This window comes from Phoca vitulina, unplaced genomic scaffold (genome assembly GCF_004348235.1).
Source record: "Phoca vitulina isolate PV1807 unplaced genomic scaffold, GSC_HSeal_1.0 scaffold22, whole genome shotgun sequence".
NCBI lineage: Eukaryota > Metazoa > Chordata > Mammalia > Carnivora > Phocidae > Phoca > Phoca vitulina.
Window position 1 is genome coordinate 21,965,469 of NW_022589725.1, and position 16,587 is coordinate 21,982,055.

A 16,587-nucleotide genomic window follows, 5' to 3' on the forward strand; every position below is an offset into this window, starting at 1 on the left:
GAACCAAATATCAGCCCTATTCTAATTGTTTCTTAAATACCCAGTCTGGGTAATCTCCACCCAGTTTTCAAGGCCCAGACCCAACATGATCCAATCTATAAAAGAATTTATGATCATCGTCCTTTGGAGTGAGTCTATGTCCTTTCTGTGTTCCTAGAGCTTCTGTCAATACACAGCTCTACTACATTGGACATCATGTCTGTAATTTATCATACAAGCCTAGTGTTTTTCTCTCACGAAATTTCAAGCTTCTTGAGAATAGGGACACCCCTCCCCCCATCTTGTTCATGATTGTGTTCTTCAAAATATGTAACCTGAGACTTCTCACGTGGTAAGTAGTTAACAAATACCCGCGAGATTGAAAGCCATTGGTTTTATTTATTTATTATTATGTTATGTTAATCACCATACATTACATCATTAGTTTTTGATGTTTTAAGTAGAAGACAGAGAATTGAAATGTTTTAGCACAACACGGTCATCGGTACTTGAGCCTATGTTATATTGACAATATTTTATTATTTTGGCCTATGTTACAGGGTTACTGCAGGATGTCACAAATTGTGGAAAGTCACAATTTGCTAAAATTGAATTTAGCTTTGCTTAAATGTAGGGTACTTTTCAAGACCTTTAAAAATTCAATGGAAATGTCAACATACATAGACTGAGGCCCACTAATGGTAAAAGATTACTTTTCCTTTGCCTGGTAAAAAGCAGAATTTAAAAATTCAGTTTACTAAAAAGTAATAATGGCCAATAATAGCAATTTATTATGCATATAACATGTACAATTTCCTCTTCTAAGTCCTTTACTTATGTAAGCTCATTGATTCTCATGACATCATCACTTTGAGATTGAAAGTATTATTATAATATTTTTACAGATGAGGAAATAAAAACTCAGAGGAGTTAAGTGATTTGCCTAAGGCCAGTTTAGCTAGTAATTGGCTGAGCTAGGATTAGGTGCCAGAACTGTCCAATTGTATCTTACATACCACATTCCTCCCCGCGTGTTGGTAGGGGGAAAACTCTAACAATTTAATTGGAAGGCAACAAATTTAGTACTGACTTAGATGGGATTTTCTTTCTTTCTTTTTTTTTCCACTTAGGGCAAGTCATAGCAAAACTCCTAATACTTTTGGGTGACATTCATAGTTGTCCTGATTTGAATAGGAGGGTTAGATATTGATATAAATGAGCAGTAACAAGTTAAAAGGAGAGCAAATCTTAGGCATCTTCGGGAGAAGAGTTGATGGTGGACTGTTGCTCATGCAATTAACTGCCATCATGCTATCCTTCAAAGAAGCAATGTGGCCCATGGCTAGAAAGTAACCTTGGAGTTGGAGTCAGAAATTGAGGTCAAATTTTGACTCTACTATTTACTATGTGGATGCCCTTGGGCAGTTTACTTAGTTTTTAATAAATTTTTATTTTCATTTATATAAAAGGAATAATGTGGTCCACATGCTCTGGTGTGATTTGAGGATTATAAATGGCAAATATAAAGTGCCTAGCACACAACCAATACATAGTAATAATTATGATTTGCAGGATGTACTTTTTGTGGAGACTAGATTCAAAGCAATTGGCTTTTTAGCAAGGGCATAATATGTTACCACTTTCCTTGATTATATTGATTTTTTCCCTCTTTAATATAAACTCACAAGCAGGCCTTGCTGCTCTGGAGTAACTATGATGTAATGGAGAGAGGAACTTTATTATGCCCTGTCCCCACTGCTTCCCTCCATCCCCAAGACCCAAAGTCTCCTCTTGGTGCAGTATGTGATACTCTCGATTGAGCCTGTGTTGGCTCATGTCTTCTACAGTGTATGGTGTCTAAATGGCCATCATGCTAGGGTGCCAGGGTGGCTCAGTCAGTTAGGCGTCTCTTGATTTCGGCTCAGGTCATGACCTCAGGGTTGTGAGATCCAGCCCCGCAACCAGCTCCTTGCTGAGCGTTGAGCATGCTTAAGATTCTCTCTCTCCCTGTCCCTCTGTCCTTCCCCTACAATTTGTGTTGTCTTGTGCTCTCTCTCTCTAAAAAAAATGGCCATCATGCCACATGCTTTACATTAGGTTCACTCCTGACTTATTTGCATAACTTGAAAAAAATCTAAATATTAAAAAAGCCCCACTAGGGGCACCTGGGTGGCTCAGTCGTTAAGCGTCTGCCTCCAGCTCAGGTCCTGATCCCAGGGTCCTGGGATCGAGCCCCGCATCGGGCTCCCTGCTCCATGGGAAGCCTGCTTCTCCCTCTCTTACTCCCCCTGCTTGTGTTGCCTCTCTTGCTGTCTCTCTCTCTCTGTCAAATAAATAAATAAAAATCTTTAAAAAAATAAAAAATAAAAAAGCCCCACTAATTTACTGAAATAAAATACCCTCAATGAAATTTTGTGTGGGGACCAGTTGGACAGGAAGCCAGTTTAAACTATCAAGTGTGGGATGTGAGTAATTAAAATGCCAGACACGGCAGAGGTGTCAGCTAGAAAGCCATGGAAAACATTATGATGTTTTGGAAGGACTGGACCCTAACTTTTTGGAGATCCAGAAACTCATTTCAGATTTTACATCATGAGGTAATTAGTCTCTGACTCAAGGCCAACAATCGTTTGAAAGTGTCAGATGATTTAGATTGGCTGGCAATACAATGACGGGAATAAGCTAGAGCTTTAGCTGTGTGGTTAGAGTTGTATTTTCCTTAACATCGAGCTGGGATGATCTCTCTGCATGTCTCAAAGGTCCTCACATTGTGAGAGCTAGTTTCTAGCACCCCATCTACTCAGTTAAAAAAGTCTTATCTTTGGATCCTCAGAACTGGGGGTATTGATGTCTTGTACCCGAAAGAAAGATTCAGGAGAGGAACTTAAAGCATGTCACACTTCCTCCGCCTTGATGGAAGTGAGAAAACTGATACCACCTGGTAAGAGAAGAATTCTGGGGAGAGGTTGGAATTGAAGAAGCACTAGAGGAAGTGAACCACTCCAATGTCCCCACCCCAATTCAGCCAACACCCATTCTATGGCATCTCAGCCCACAGCACTAGGTTCTTCTAGCCAGTTTCCCCAAACCTCAGTCTACCATTTGTGTCTTGTGCCTCCCTCCTTCAGTCCCAGCCTGAAGGGCTTGGCAGTGACCTGCTTTTACTTTAGGATCTGGTGATGAGAGTGTTTTTAGGAAAAAAGCAGGGCAAAAAAAAAATAAAAAAGGAGATCTTGAGAATTTTAAAAAATTATGAATGCCAAAATATAAAAATATACTGGAAGGTTAGAAAATCTCCCAGAAAGGCGACCAAAAAGAAAAACAAAAATAAAAATAGAAAATAGAAGAATAGGAAAGTTAGCTAATGCTAAGTTGTTTTACTTGTTTGTTTTCTTAGAGAGAGGTGGGAGGAACAATGGAGAGGGAGAGAGAGTCTTAACCAGGATCCACACCCTCTTAAGGGAATCCACACCCAGCACACAGCCTGACACAGGGCTCGATCTCACAACCCTGAGATCACGACCTGAGCTGAAATCAAGAGTCAGACTTCACCAACTGAGCCACCCAGGCGTTCCCGTTTTACTTGGTTTTTAGAAATAACATGTTTAAAATTAATATAGTTGTATGGATGATAGGATCTCATGTATTCAGAAAAACAAAACAAAACAATAACCTTGATTCTCTGGTGTGGCCAGGGCTCCAAGTTACTGACCTGAGAACTCACTGTGACATTCAGAGCCAGCGGGTCCTCACAACCTTCACCTTGGCTTAGCTCTGCTAAAGCCTGAAGACTTTCATGGGCTTTGCCATTCTCACTTGGGCCTCCTTTAGACAATACTTGGGCCACCCTCCACCAGGGGGAGCTGTGGCTGAGATAGGAAACAATCTCTAGTGTTACTCTTGAAACCCAACAAAGACTGCCGGTGAAGAATGGGAGAATCCACACCATTCACCATGTGATTGCTATGAATGTAAGACAGGTGCACATATTATATCAGCGTTCCAGGTGAAAATGTGGATTGGTAATTCCACTAAGCTTCATATTCTTATTGTCCTCAGCTCAGATGAAGCCTTTTCTGCCATGTCATGCTCTCATTCCAGTGCTGGTCATGCTTGGTCCTCCAGCCTATCCTCCTGTCTCAAACCTGCCCTATCTTGCAAATGACACCACCATCCATCAGGTCACCTGAACCAGAGCCTTGAGAGTCATCCCAGCACTGTGCTTCTCTAACCTTAATATTGTGAAAATGCAGCTTCTGATTCAGGAGGTCTGGGCTGGGCCCAAGAGTTTACATTTCTACCAAGCTACCAGGTAAGATCTATGGATGCTGATCCAGGACCCACAGTTCGAGTAGCAGGGCCTAGGCATCTCTATACCCTCATCCCCTCCAGCTATAAGTTATTAAGTTCTGTAATTTCCACCTATAGCACTGATGGGGGCCAGGCTGGAGCCTCTTCTTGCATGGATTAAAACAATACCTACCAAGCCGATCTTCCTGCCTCTAAGTCTAGCTTCTCCAAAGGCCACATTTTTGCCAGAGATTGATTCTCTCTTCCCTCTTCTTTCCTCCCCCTACCCCCACTTTCCGTTTTTACTTTATTCTGGGTTTCATAAAGCACAGGGGTCAGGGCCTTTGATTGAAAAGGAAGAAGTCAGAAGGGGAGAAGCTGAGTTAAGTGGTACAGGATGGTGATCGGTTGAGAAACTATATTGCAAATTCAAACGGGGCTCAAACAAAATAGAGGGTATGCACTAATGAAAGGATCTCAATGCCACTGAAACATTCCTAAAGAAGAATGGAAGATAAAAGTAATTGTTCCTGCCCAGCCCGGAGAACCATGTTCCCAACGCTTCTCTGAGCTAACCCCTGGGCCTTGGGAAGATCACTTCCTCTGAAATTGTATTCCTGTCTGTCCATCAGTGGGAATGCTCTGGATAAGGTTTCCAATTTCATCCAGGAATGAATTCTGCATTTTTCTCAGAAGGAGGCCAAGGAAAGACTTTTAAGAATGTGTTTCTAATCTTGGCTTTGCCTCCAACAGCTGTGGGCGCGCAGATAAATCATGTGACCCGGAGGGGCCCTCCTCCTTCTCACCTGTGAAATGAGAAAGTTGGACTAGAGGATCCCAGGATTCCTTTCAGTTCAAAGACCCTCTGGCTGTAGCTCTTCTTTTCATAGAGGACCCATTTATTTTTCTCTTTAAAAGATTTCACATATCGGGGCACCTGGGTGGCTCAGTCAGTGAAGGATCTGCCTTCAGCTCAGGTCCTGGGATGGAACCCCATGTCTGGCTCCCTGCTCAGCGGGGAGCCTGCTTCTCCCTCTGCCCCTCCCCCTACTCATGCGTGCTCTCTCTCAAATAAATAAATAAAATCTTTTAAAAAATAAAATAAAATATTTCAAATCTCATCAGTCCGTGATCATCAGGAGATAGAGGAAAGGCAGGAAGTGAACACAATAGTGAGCCCAACTTATTAGGATGCAGAATAAAAGGGAAAAAAGCCTATCAAGCAAAACAGAATAAGATCTATCTATCTATCTATCTGTCTATCTATCTATCTATCAGCAATAACAGTTTAGTAGAAGGTCATGATAATATCATCTAAAAGCTAAAAAAAAAAAACAAAACCCAAATATAATAAGTTTCAGAGCTTCTCTATTACTTAATTCAATGGTTAGGGCTAGTCTATCAGGAATGTTTAAGTAAGGATTGAGGGAGGAGGCATTTGCTGGTGAATTCCAGTAAATGTGTGTAGTGGGTGTTATTAATGATAAACTTGAGAACATTTTCCCACTGTGTATACTTATTGGTTTTTTATTTTAATTTGACCTCAGGTGCTCAGGATGGGATTTAGCATAATCATAATTCTTTTAAAAAAATCAATTATTTTAGAGAGAAAGCATATGAGTGCATGGGGGAGGGGCTGAGGGAGAGGGAGAGAAAGTCTCAGTCAGACTCTGTGCTGAGCGGGGAGCCTAAAACAAGGCTCGATCTCAGGACCCTGAGATCACAACCCAAGCCGAAACCAAGCAGCAAACGCCCAACCAATTCTGCCACCCAGGCACCCCAATCATAATTTTTGATATGCTATCACCAATCCATACACAGTCTTCTTTTATTTACTCACCTACTCACTTACTTTCAGACGATGTAATGGACAATCTTGGCTCCTTCCCTCAATTCAAGAACTAGAAATTAACAAATATTTGCACCTACCTATGTGCTTCTTCCCTCTCCCATCCTTCTCCTCCCCAAAAGGAACACCCATCCTGAATTCTGTGTTGATAACTTATATAAATTTTCAACATTTATATGGATTTATCAAAAATGGATATGTTTAAACAACATATTGATTCGTTTAAAATTGTTCTTACACTTTTACAGAAAAGTATTGTGTTCTGTGTGGTCTTCTGAGACTTACTTTTTTCACTCACTACTGGGTCCCTAAGATTTATCCATGGGATTGCTGTATAATATTTTGGGAGGTTGATTTATCTCTATTTATGCCTTCTCTGTCTTGGGGCATTTGGAGTATTCCCCCCCCCCCACATTTTTGTATTACTAACCAATGTTGCTGTAAATCTTTTTGTACAAGATGTGTCTGTTCAAATCGTTCTCTACTATGTAGTTATTATTTTCTCCTCTTTAATTAATGACTGTCTTGCAAGAGATACTTTGAAACTATGTAAAAATTCTGTTTCTCCTCAAACATTCACCCATTAATTTTTAGCATCCATTGGTGGGTTATGCCTATAGCAATTATTACTATAGTGTTTGCCTAGCGATAACTTTGTATTTCCCTCATGTCTTCTACATTTACTAATTATAATATTATTAAATTATGTTAATATATTTAATGATAGCATATATAAATGTTATGTACTAATAGTAATTTATAATATATTAATATTTGGATAATATCATAGTATTAATTATAATTATAAGGAAGAGCTGTCTGTGCTCCCCCATTTATTTATATATTTAAATATTTATTTAGTTTTGGACTCATGGGTATTTATTTTATGAGTTATCATGAAATATTATCATACCAGCTGGTTTTGGCTTTGGCCATTTGTTGCTCATCCAGGTGGCTTTTTAAGCTGTGTTCTTTTAAGATGACTCATCCTTTTTCAAGCACTTTCTTACTTTTTTTTTTAAGATTTTATTTATTTATTTGACAGAGAGAGACACAGCGAGAGAGGGAACACAAGCAGGGGGAGGGGGAGAGGGAGAAGCAGGCCTCCTGCAGAGCAGAGAGCCCGATGTGGGGCTTGATCCCAGGACCCTGGGATCATGACCTGAGCCGAAGGCAGATGCTTAATGACTGAGCCACCCAGGCGCCCTGTATACTTTTGTATACTACAAAGATATACTTTTGTATACTTTTGTATACTACAAGATATTCCAAGGACTTGGGCTTGCTCCCCAGAAATCTTATATTTTCCCTGCGTTAGCCCTGGAATCAATCACTTTTAAAGGAGCCCTGATTCGTTTTATTGAAGAATGGTGTTTAGAAACCACGATCTGGGCACTGGGTGTGCTCATTGCTACTAGGTCGTCATTGTCTTTAGCTCCTTTCAATGGATGGCACTACATATATATTCCTTTAGCTTTGAATGAAGTATTTGCTTCATGTCCACATCTAACCCGTTCTTTAAGTCTCAGTGTAATTTTCCTTCATCCCATGAAATCAACCTTGACACCGATGCTAGAAGAAGTATTTCACTTGTCTGAAATTGCATAGATCTTAATCTGTATCATATATTGCTTTCCCCCATGGATTATGTTAATTCCTATATCCACATTATAGTTGATGTTAGACCATAAGGTCTCTCAAAGAAGGACCCAATTTCGTATAGGACATGTTATAGTTTTTTGCATAGAATAAACACTAGAGCCACCTTTTCTGGGAGCTACATATTTTGAAACAGGTAATTATTTTATTTGTAAAAGTGAATTTCAAAAATCATTTTATATTTTCTGAATAAAATAAGTCTGTTTAAGAGGAAACAAAATTAGTGAAGCATGTAGAACGATGTTTACAACATTGTAGTTATAAAATACATGTGAATTATTTCTCTTGTCTCTTATAAAACTACTTTCTCACAGGGAGGATTTAATGATCTTCTAATAATCTAAATACATTAATCTATTCTAAGAAAGTAGCTAGCTTCTTATTCTTCTTATTCCTTATTATGTCTAAGGAAGTAAAAATGCCACTAGAAATGCATTTAAAAAAATACAGAACTGGTTACATATTGTAACAGATATATTTTATTAATAAGACTGTAATGTTTGCTTTGTTATTTAAATTATGAGAAATGATCAACATTGGCACTTTCCTATTGAGACTTATTTTCCTCCATTTTTATATTTTTAGAATACTGATTAATTTAGACTCTTTAAAGGATGTTTGATAAGCCCTTTGATTTCTTTTGCACATACTGTTTAGGAAGACCAACTGGTCATATTACCATATGTTATCTTATCAAAACTCTTTTGAGGGGGGTGTGTGTGTGGGTATGTGTGTGTAGAAAAACTCTTTTATTAGAAGTTCTATTTTTCCTTTTCTCTGTCACCAAATTGGCACCCTATGCCATGCAGATCATATTTCACCCCTAGGCCAACAAGACATTCATTCAGCATCCAGTCAAATATCTTTATTACTTTGTGATTCTGATCTTATTTCCTGGCACTAGATCATATGTTCTTGTTGATGACAAGGTTAATAAATATCACGGCTCTAAGAATTGCCAGAAAATGATCCATTTGTCTTCCCCACTTGCCTTTTCTTCTCAAAAATAGGATCATTTGACCCCATTGTCAGTCCTTTAGAACCAATTTTGACCTCAGAAAGAGAGATTTAAAGTATTCACAACTCTATGGCACTTAGAATTGAAACCTTCCTGCTCTAACTCTGAATGATGCCGGGCCTCTGCAACATTTTCTTGGGGCCAGATTTCCAATTTCCACCCCAGTTGCCTACTATTGAATCTCATGTTGTTCCTTATTATTGCAAACTGTCTGATTTCCATGTTTCTCTGAGAATCTGCCTTCCTCTTATAAGTCAACCTCCCAGAGTCTGGGGATTGCTCCTTAGGAATCTTATCAACAACTCAGGCACCTGGCTGCATGTCTCAGTACTGCTAAAAACATGGTGTAAAACACGAGCTGTGTTCATACTCTAGGTGATGTACTTTCACTTCTACTCAGTTCAACTCAACAAACATTCATTAAGCAACTTCAGAGCCCAGGCCCATACTAGAGTATGGGGATATAAAGATAAATGAGTTCTCAAAAAGTTCCTAGTCTTGTTGAGGAGACCGCAATGCAAATATACTACACAAGTGTGTATTAAGAATTAGGCATATAGAGGTGCCTGGGTGGCTCAGTCATTAAGCGTCTGCCTTCCGCTCAGGTCATGGTCCCAAGGTCCTGGGATCGAGCCCCGCATCGGGCTCCCTGCTCAACAGGAAGCCTGCTTCTCCCTCTCCCACTCCCCCTGCTTGTGTTCCCTCTCTCGCTGTGTCTCTCTGTCAAATAAATAAATAAAATCTTTAAAAAAAATAAAGAATTAAGCATATATACCTAGTCAGAGAGAGAAGCAGCTCTAAGGAAGGAGTAGCTAACCATCTGATAGGAAAATATGGAAATGACATAGTTTTCATGTGAAATGACTACATAGCCACCATGTCTGGGTTTCATCCTTTGGCAATTAGAAGACATGGTAGATTACATTATTGGCCCCAGTATATACCTTTACATATATGTATATACTTTTTGACATGACTTCATGGGGGCAGTCCCCTGTCACATCCTGGAACTCTGAGACATTAGTGGACATAATGCAAGCAGGGCTGTGGAATGGATTTGCATAATGGAACTTGTGTTTTTGTGTTGCCACCATTGCCATAAAGAGATGCTTAGGTCAGTCTATGGATCCCAAGAGGAGATTGAGAGACAAGTGGAATGAAGGTGCTCCAACTAAGCTACCTCAGTCAAGCTAGCCTACAACAGCACCCCCACCTGACACACAGATACATGAGAAAGCCCAGCTGAGATCAGCTCATCATTGACTTCATGATCCATAAAACATTGTGTTTAGCCCCTTAGTTTTGGGTGGTTTATTTTGCAGCAATAGCTAACCATACAGGAATCATTGAAGCTGTTGAAAAGTTTACCAGATGTATATTTTAGAAGGATCACTTGGAGAAACCAGTAAATTTGAGGGGGAGGAGACTAGAGATGGACAGACAAGCCAAAAAATGACAATATTTAGCTAAGAAATTATGAAGGCTTGAACTACAGTGACGGTGAGAAAAAGAGAAACAGATTCAAGAGTGATGATACAGGATGTAGGTCATAGTTATTTATTGGATGTGGATGAAGAAGGAGAGGGTGAGTTGAGGATAGCTTGCTGATTTCTAGGTTAGATTACTGACAAATCTGACTGTGATAAATGGAATATACAGGAATTCAAGCAGCTTTGTTAATGGACAGGAAACAACAGCAGGCCAGTAACCCATTTCCTTCTTCGCAGAGATACCTAGAAGTAATGAATTCAGTCAAGCCTCCATGTAAACCTGGTAAGGACTTGAAGACAAGACCTCCTGGTAAACATACTAATGTTGTTATTTGGTGGAACAATACCAGGGAGTCCTTACCTATGTTTTTTTCCATGCGATATACGTGGTCTCTCTTGATTATTTATTGTTCACAAAACTGGAATTTGTGGATTTGTAGGTCATGAATGACTGAAGAACAGAAAGTTGTACTATAGACTGTAATTAATAGAGTATAAAATGGGCTTTTCTTTTTTTTTAAGATTTTATTTATTTATTTGACACAGAGAGAGAGAGAGAGCATGAGCAGGGGGAGTGGCAGGCTCCCTGCAGAGCAGTGGGAGCTCGATGTGGGGCCTTGATCCCAGGACCCCGGGATCATGACCTGAGCCATAAAATGGGCTTTTCTAAAATGGAGATAGGTCTCTTTGTGTGAGTAGTATCTCCTTAGAAATTGCTCAGAAGAATCTTCTCTGTTAAATATGAAACCAAAAGTTAATGACATGAGAGACAAAAATGAGGTTTTGGGGATCTGCATCTCAGTGTTTCAGATTCCTCCAAGAGATGAACATGTCACCAGTAACTGGTGACTTCCTGCTTCCTTTGACTTATTATAAGTTTTGGTATTGGGTAGGATATATGACTATGAGTCTCCTTTGACAACTCAACAGTTTTTTTCTCAAATGCTGGGGCAAGGACAGGGTGTGGCAACTTGGATTGAGGACAATGCTAATAAAAGAAGCAGAAGCCACCAATAGGGACCTGAGACTTCTGTTGATAATATGGATATTCTCCAAAAGACAGGCTCCTCCTGGAATGTAATGATCAGAGCTAGCGGCTGACTTATGTAAGATAAACAGACTTTCCTTGATTAAAACATGAGGATAGTGTGGATGGAGTGAGTGCCAGAAATTGCCAGAAGGAGATGGTGCACTTCTCACAAAAAGTCGGGGATATTAGGCAAACAAACAATGGCTGTCTTCATGAAATTCCCTCAGGGTTGGCACAAGTTTTAATGTCTGGGTAGATTTGATGTCAAATCCTTTGTTATTCTGGAATCACTTGAAATGTGTGTGTTCACTGTTCTGCTCATTTCAATGGGTTTATGCTTTATTTCTCTCCAAGTATTAACTTCTTGAGAGCAGGAGTATGTTGTACAACAGTAATTCTCAAACTGAGAGCATACACACCACCAGGGGATCCTGATAAAATGCAGATTCTGACTCAGCAAGTCTGGGATGGAGCCTGAGAATCTGCATTTCTTTTTCTTTTTTTTTTTTAAGATTTTATTTACTTATTTGACAGAGTGAGAGATAGTGAGAGCAGGAACACAAGCAGGGGGAGTGGGAGAGGGAGAAGCAGGCTTCCCGCCGAGCAGGGAGCCCGATGTGGGACTCGATCCCAGGACCCCGGGATCATGACCTGAGCCGAAGGCAGACGCTTAACGACTGAGCCACCCAGGCGCCCTGAGAATCTGCATTTCTAACAACCTATCTGGTCATGTTGATGCTGCTGGTCCATGGACCACATGAGTAACCCCAGTCTAGCTCTAGATATTCATCTAGAAGAGTAAGGGTATCTCACAGCTGTTTATTATGGATTCTTAATTATAGGAATTATTCCAATGACTACCTTCCATAAAGAAAGTCTCCATTTGGGTGAAGCTCCTTCACTGTCTTTTTTCTTCCTTCTGGAGAGCAGAAAGAGATTCAGGTAGCAAAACAACACTTTCCTCCTACCCACTACAAAGTGGCTGCTAGCTGTCTTGAAATGAAAATATGACTCCCTTCAATGGCAGTGTGTTAGTGAATTGTCCTCAGCAAACTAAATGACAAGCCTAAAAAGGCTTTTGTAGAAAAGTGCTTTTGAAGAAATTTCAGGGCACCCAATTTCTCTTTCTTTTCTACCCCACCGACTTCACAGGGCACAGCTAAAATCCTCCCCTACTCTACAGTTCCTGCTTGTCCCTGTTATATTCACCAGCCCTACTGATTAGAGATATCCGCTACTGGATTTCACCATCATTTACACATTTCCCATGCTTGACTTGTCTCCCCTAGAAAATGTTAAACTCTTGGAGGTCAAAGACAGTAGCAAGAACAACTGCACCAGTTAACAATGAAATATTTACTATGTGTCAGGCATTTCGTATTTTTTTCCTACCCTCAGTGTGCCTAACTGCATGATATGTACTTTATATGTTCTGCTTAGTTTGATTACAAGAGTGAACACCTTATTAAGAAAAAAAAAAAAAAACCTGTGTGTTTTCTGTGCTAAAATAGATCTTCACAGGAGTTCCTTGAAGGTCCACCTAAACAATTAGAAAATGATGTAAAAGTATTTCTTAAATATCGGAACTGCTTGTCAAAATCCTTATTTTATTTATTTGTATTTTTGCACTCCACATTTTTCCCATTTGCAATTCATACATCTGAAGTTGCCATTATCCTGTGAATATGCTTTGGCAAATATTTATTAAGCATCTATAATATGCTAGGAATCAGTTAGTTGCTGGGGACAGAAGGGTGAACAAAATAGATAAATACGCCTGATATTATGGTGTTTGTAATCTTGGGGGGAGGTGGAGGAGGATATGGGGAGAGGGCAGACAATAAACAAACAAATAATGAGTCAGATAGGTAAAGGGGATTGTGTTGCCAGGATTGGAGTAGCTACCTGAAATGGATAAGAGAGCGAATCAATCCATGTTTGTTTTCTACATATGGCTGTCCACATACGTTTTCAGTTTGAGAATGAACACATATCCTCGTGACAGAATATTGATACATTTCTGAAAAGTTCTACATTATTCTTGACAACTTGAAAAACTTTCTGTGGACTTGCCTGAGCATTTGTTGTCCAGCAACACCAATTGGTCAGTAACTGGCTTGCTTTTTCTTTTCTTTTCCTTCTGTTGTGAAGGCGATGTCATTCCATCAGGAGCCCAACTCCTTCCTTCCTCACATGGGATTGTACCTTATTAAACCAACTTGGAGAAGAGAATTGAATAAGTGAATAATGAGTATGCATGGGAGCATGGGTGCCTACCCCAGATTGCAGGCATATAAAACATGGAAGCTGGAACAGATAAGGTAATCCTGATACTTATTTGGTTAAAAGATGGATATTCCTAAATTTCCAACCCTAATCCATCTCATGCCTCTTTACATGCGAGGCATAACATTGCTCTCTCAGTGTTATGTGGTCTGAAAAGTAAGCAGAGATGGAAAGAGAAGTAGAAGGCGATTTCAAAGCAGTAGAAGGAAAGATAATGAGGCAGCTGCTAATGTTTTTGCAAAAGGGCAGGAAGACTGTCCTTCCTGTTTAGAGAAATGATCTTGTAGATTTTTCCATGTCCATTTCATTTTTCTCATCTACTGAATAAATGAGAATCCAGATGATGTGTAGGTCAAGCATTTTCTAGAAATAAGAAGTTCACAGTCCTTGGCTTTGTTCTAGCAGCGAAATCCAACTGCCTAGCACAAATCAACAGAAACCAACTTTCCTGTCATCATTCACAGGAAGCCCCTCGAAAGCCTGTGGTGACTGGCAATGTTTATCATTGGAATGAAAGTTAATAACTTCTCATCTACACTGTGGAAATGTGCATACTTCTCAGATAGTATACTGTGGTCTCTTAAGAGAGCTACAAATTAAATTCTGAGTTTAATTGTAATATACAAATCATGAAGTGCCATTTCTATATCATCGTACCCTGATCTAGTTTTGCAAAATCTGAGTGCACCCTCCCAGGCTGATATTTTGCTGTTCTCTGCTGACGACACAATTAGTAACAAATGTTTTGTTGGTCTTTGTGTTTTATGTTGGTCAGAAGTCCCTAGAACTATGAGCCTGAGACATGGATTCAGGAGTAGGTGATTGAGGAAGATTTCTTAGGAGAAAGGGATTAGAACAGGGGGAAAAAAAAAAAAGTAAGCAAAACCATGGTCTTAGCTGGAATCTGGTTTCAGTCTGATCCCACAAATCGCTGCCTCTTGTCTTTGTACCCCCGTGTCTATCAGTTGTTGGCTGTAGTATGCCCCCCCACCCCGAGAAAGGTTTATAAACTACAGTAGAAGGCAGCTCTCATTGACTAAGGGCAATTCTATGCAGCTGTGATCCATAAGCAACCAATAGTTAGAGAAGCTAGGATATGGGTGTGCTGGCCCATGAGTATACCAGACTGGTAGTGGTGATCTAAAAGCATCCACATTCCCCTTTCTTTTCTTTTTTTTTTCATCCAGGAAAACTCCCTGCTTGCCTTCTGTTGTAGTATTCTCTCACAATTCCCTTCTCATTTACCTTTAGTGTTCAAGCTTTTCTTTGTTCCACTCCCGAAAGATATGAATGATTACATTATTCCTTGAATAATTGACCCAACCCATGAATGAGTAATGGCTTATCAGGAGAGAAGACACCTCTGAATTTTGTGATCAAAGCACAATAATTTAAAGATAGTGCCCTGGGATCCTTTCTGGGTTGTACACCTGATGACAGGATTTTCATATATATATATATGCCGGCCTAGATGTTTTGACTTTTTTTCAAGAAAATCTAGAAATTTCTTTATTTTAAATGTTGATGACTAACTGAAAGAAAACCAAACAACTAACACTGTCAGAACCAGGCACTACATTTATTAGCTGAATTTCACCTGGGAGCCTTTGATTTGTATCTTCTGCCATGGAGTATTTCCTGATTGACGATTACCATTTCTTCCTGTTTGAGTGAACAACAACAACAAAAGGAAGAACTAGAGGGTGATACTCTGTTCAAAAGCAGCTCGACCAAGCGTCTTTTGTTTTTTTCCCTATACAGGTCTGCTTTGAGTCGTTTCCCATCCCAGTGACAGCTTCTTCTACCTTCTTTACTCCTGCCTTTATTTAATGTTACTGTTCTTAAGGCCTCAATTCCTTAAACCTCTTGTCTTCTCATTCAATACCTGGAGTTCCTAATCACTCTTCTGGAAACCCAGAGAGGTCCATGGCTGTGCTTCAAAGGGGTCAGTGAACACTTGGAAATTCCTCAGCAAAATTGTATGTACGTGTAGATGTGCATTTGTATGCAGAGGAGTTTGTAATTTTTATTTTATTTTTTTAAAGATTTTTATTTATTTGACAGAGAGAGACACAGCGAGAGAGGGAACACAAGCAGGGGGAGTGGGAGAGGGAGAAGCAGGCTTCCCGCTGAGCAGGGAGCCCGATGTGGGGCTCGATCCCAGGACCCTGGGATCATGACCTGAGCCGAAGGCAGATGCTTAACAACCGAGCCACCCAGGCACCCCAATTTTTATCAGCTTCTAAAAGTGGTACCCCCTTGTCCTGGCTAATTTCATTCACCCCTGAAGCCTCATCCATGCTTGCAGGTAACACTGGTCTCTCATAGCTAGGCCATAACATGTTCCCTTCCTCTCCTTTAAAAATATTTTAGTGGATCCCCACTGCCCTCCAAATAAAATGCAGATTTTTTTTTGATTAGCACACAGGATACCTTCTCATCACTTCCAGCTCGCACCCTATCTTCCATCAATTGTAACTCTTCAGTCTCAGATCCCCTCATGCTTCCATGGTTGGGCATGTGTCACCAACACTTCTCCCCACCTCTCACCCATGTGCACATGGACGGCTCATGTTTATCCTTGGGTTGAGTTCTCCCAGAAGCTGACCCTAAGACAAGGACTTGAGAGTGTTTTATTTGGGAGTTGATGTCAGGAAGCAGCAATAGGGGAAAGAAAAGTGAGACAGAGAATGGGAAGAATCTAGTAAAAGATATGTTATCAAGCCAGTTACTGCTGTGGGCAGTTAGAGAAACTCCAGCCCACTGAGGAACTCTGATAATGTAGAAAAACTTCACGGGGGGGCCTGGGTGGCTCAGTCAGTTGAGCATCTGACTCTTGATTTTGGCTCAGGTCATGATCTCAGGGTCGTGAGATGGGGCCCCGTGTCTCCACACTCAGCGGGGAGTCTGCTTGAGATTCTCTCTCTCTCTCCCCCTCTGCCTCTCACCCCATGGCTCTCTCTCTCTCTCTTTTTCTCTCTCTCTT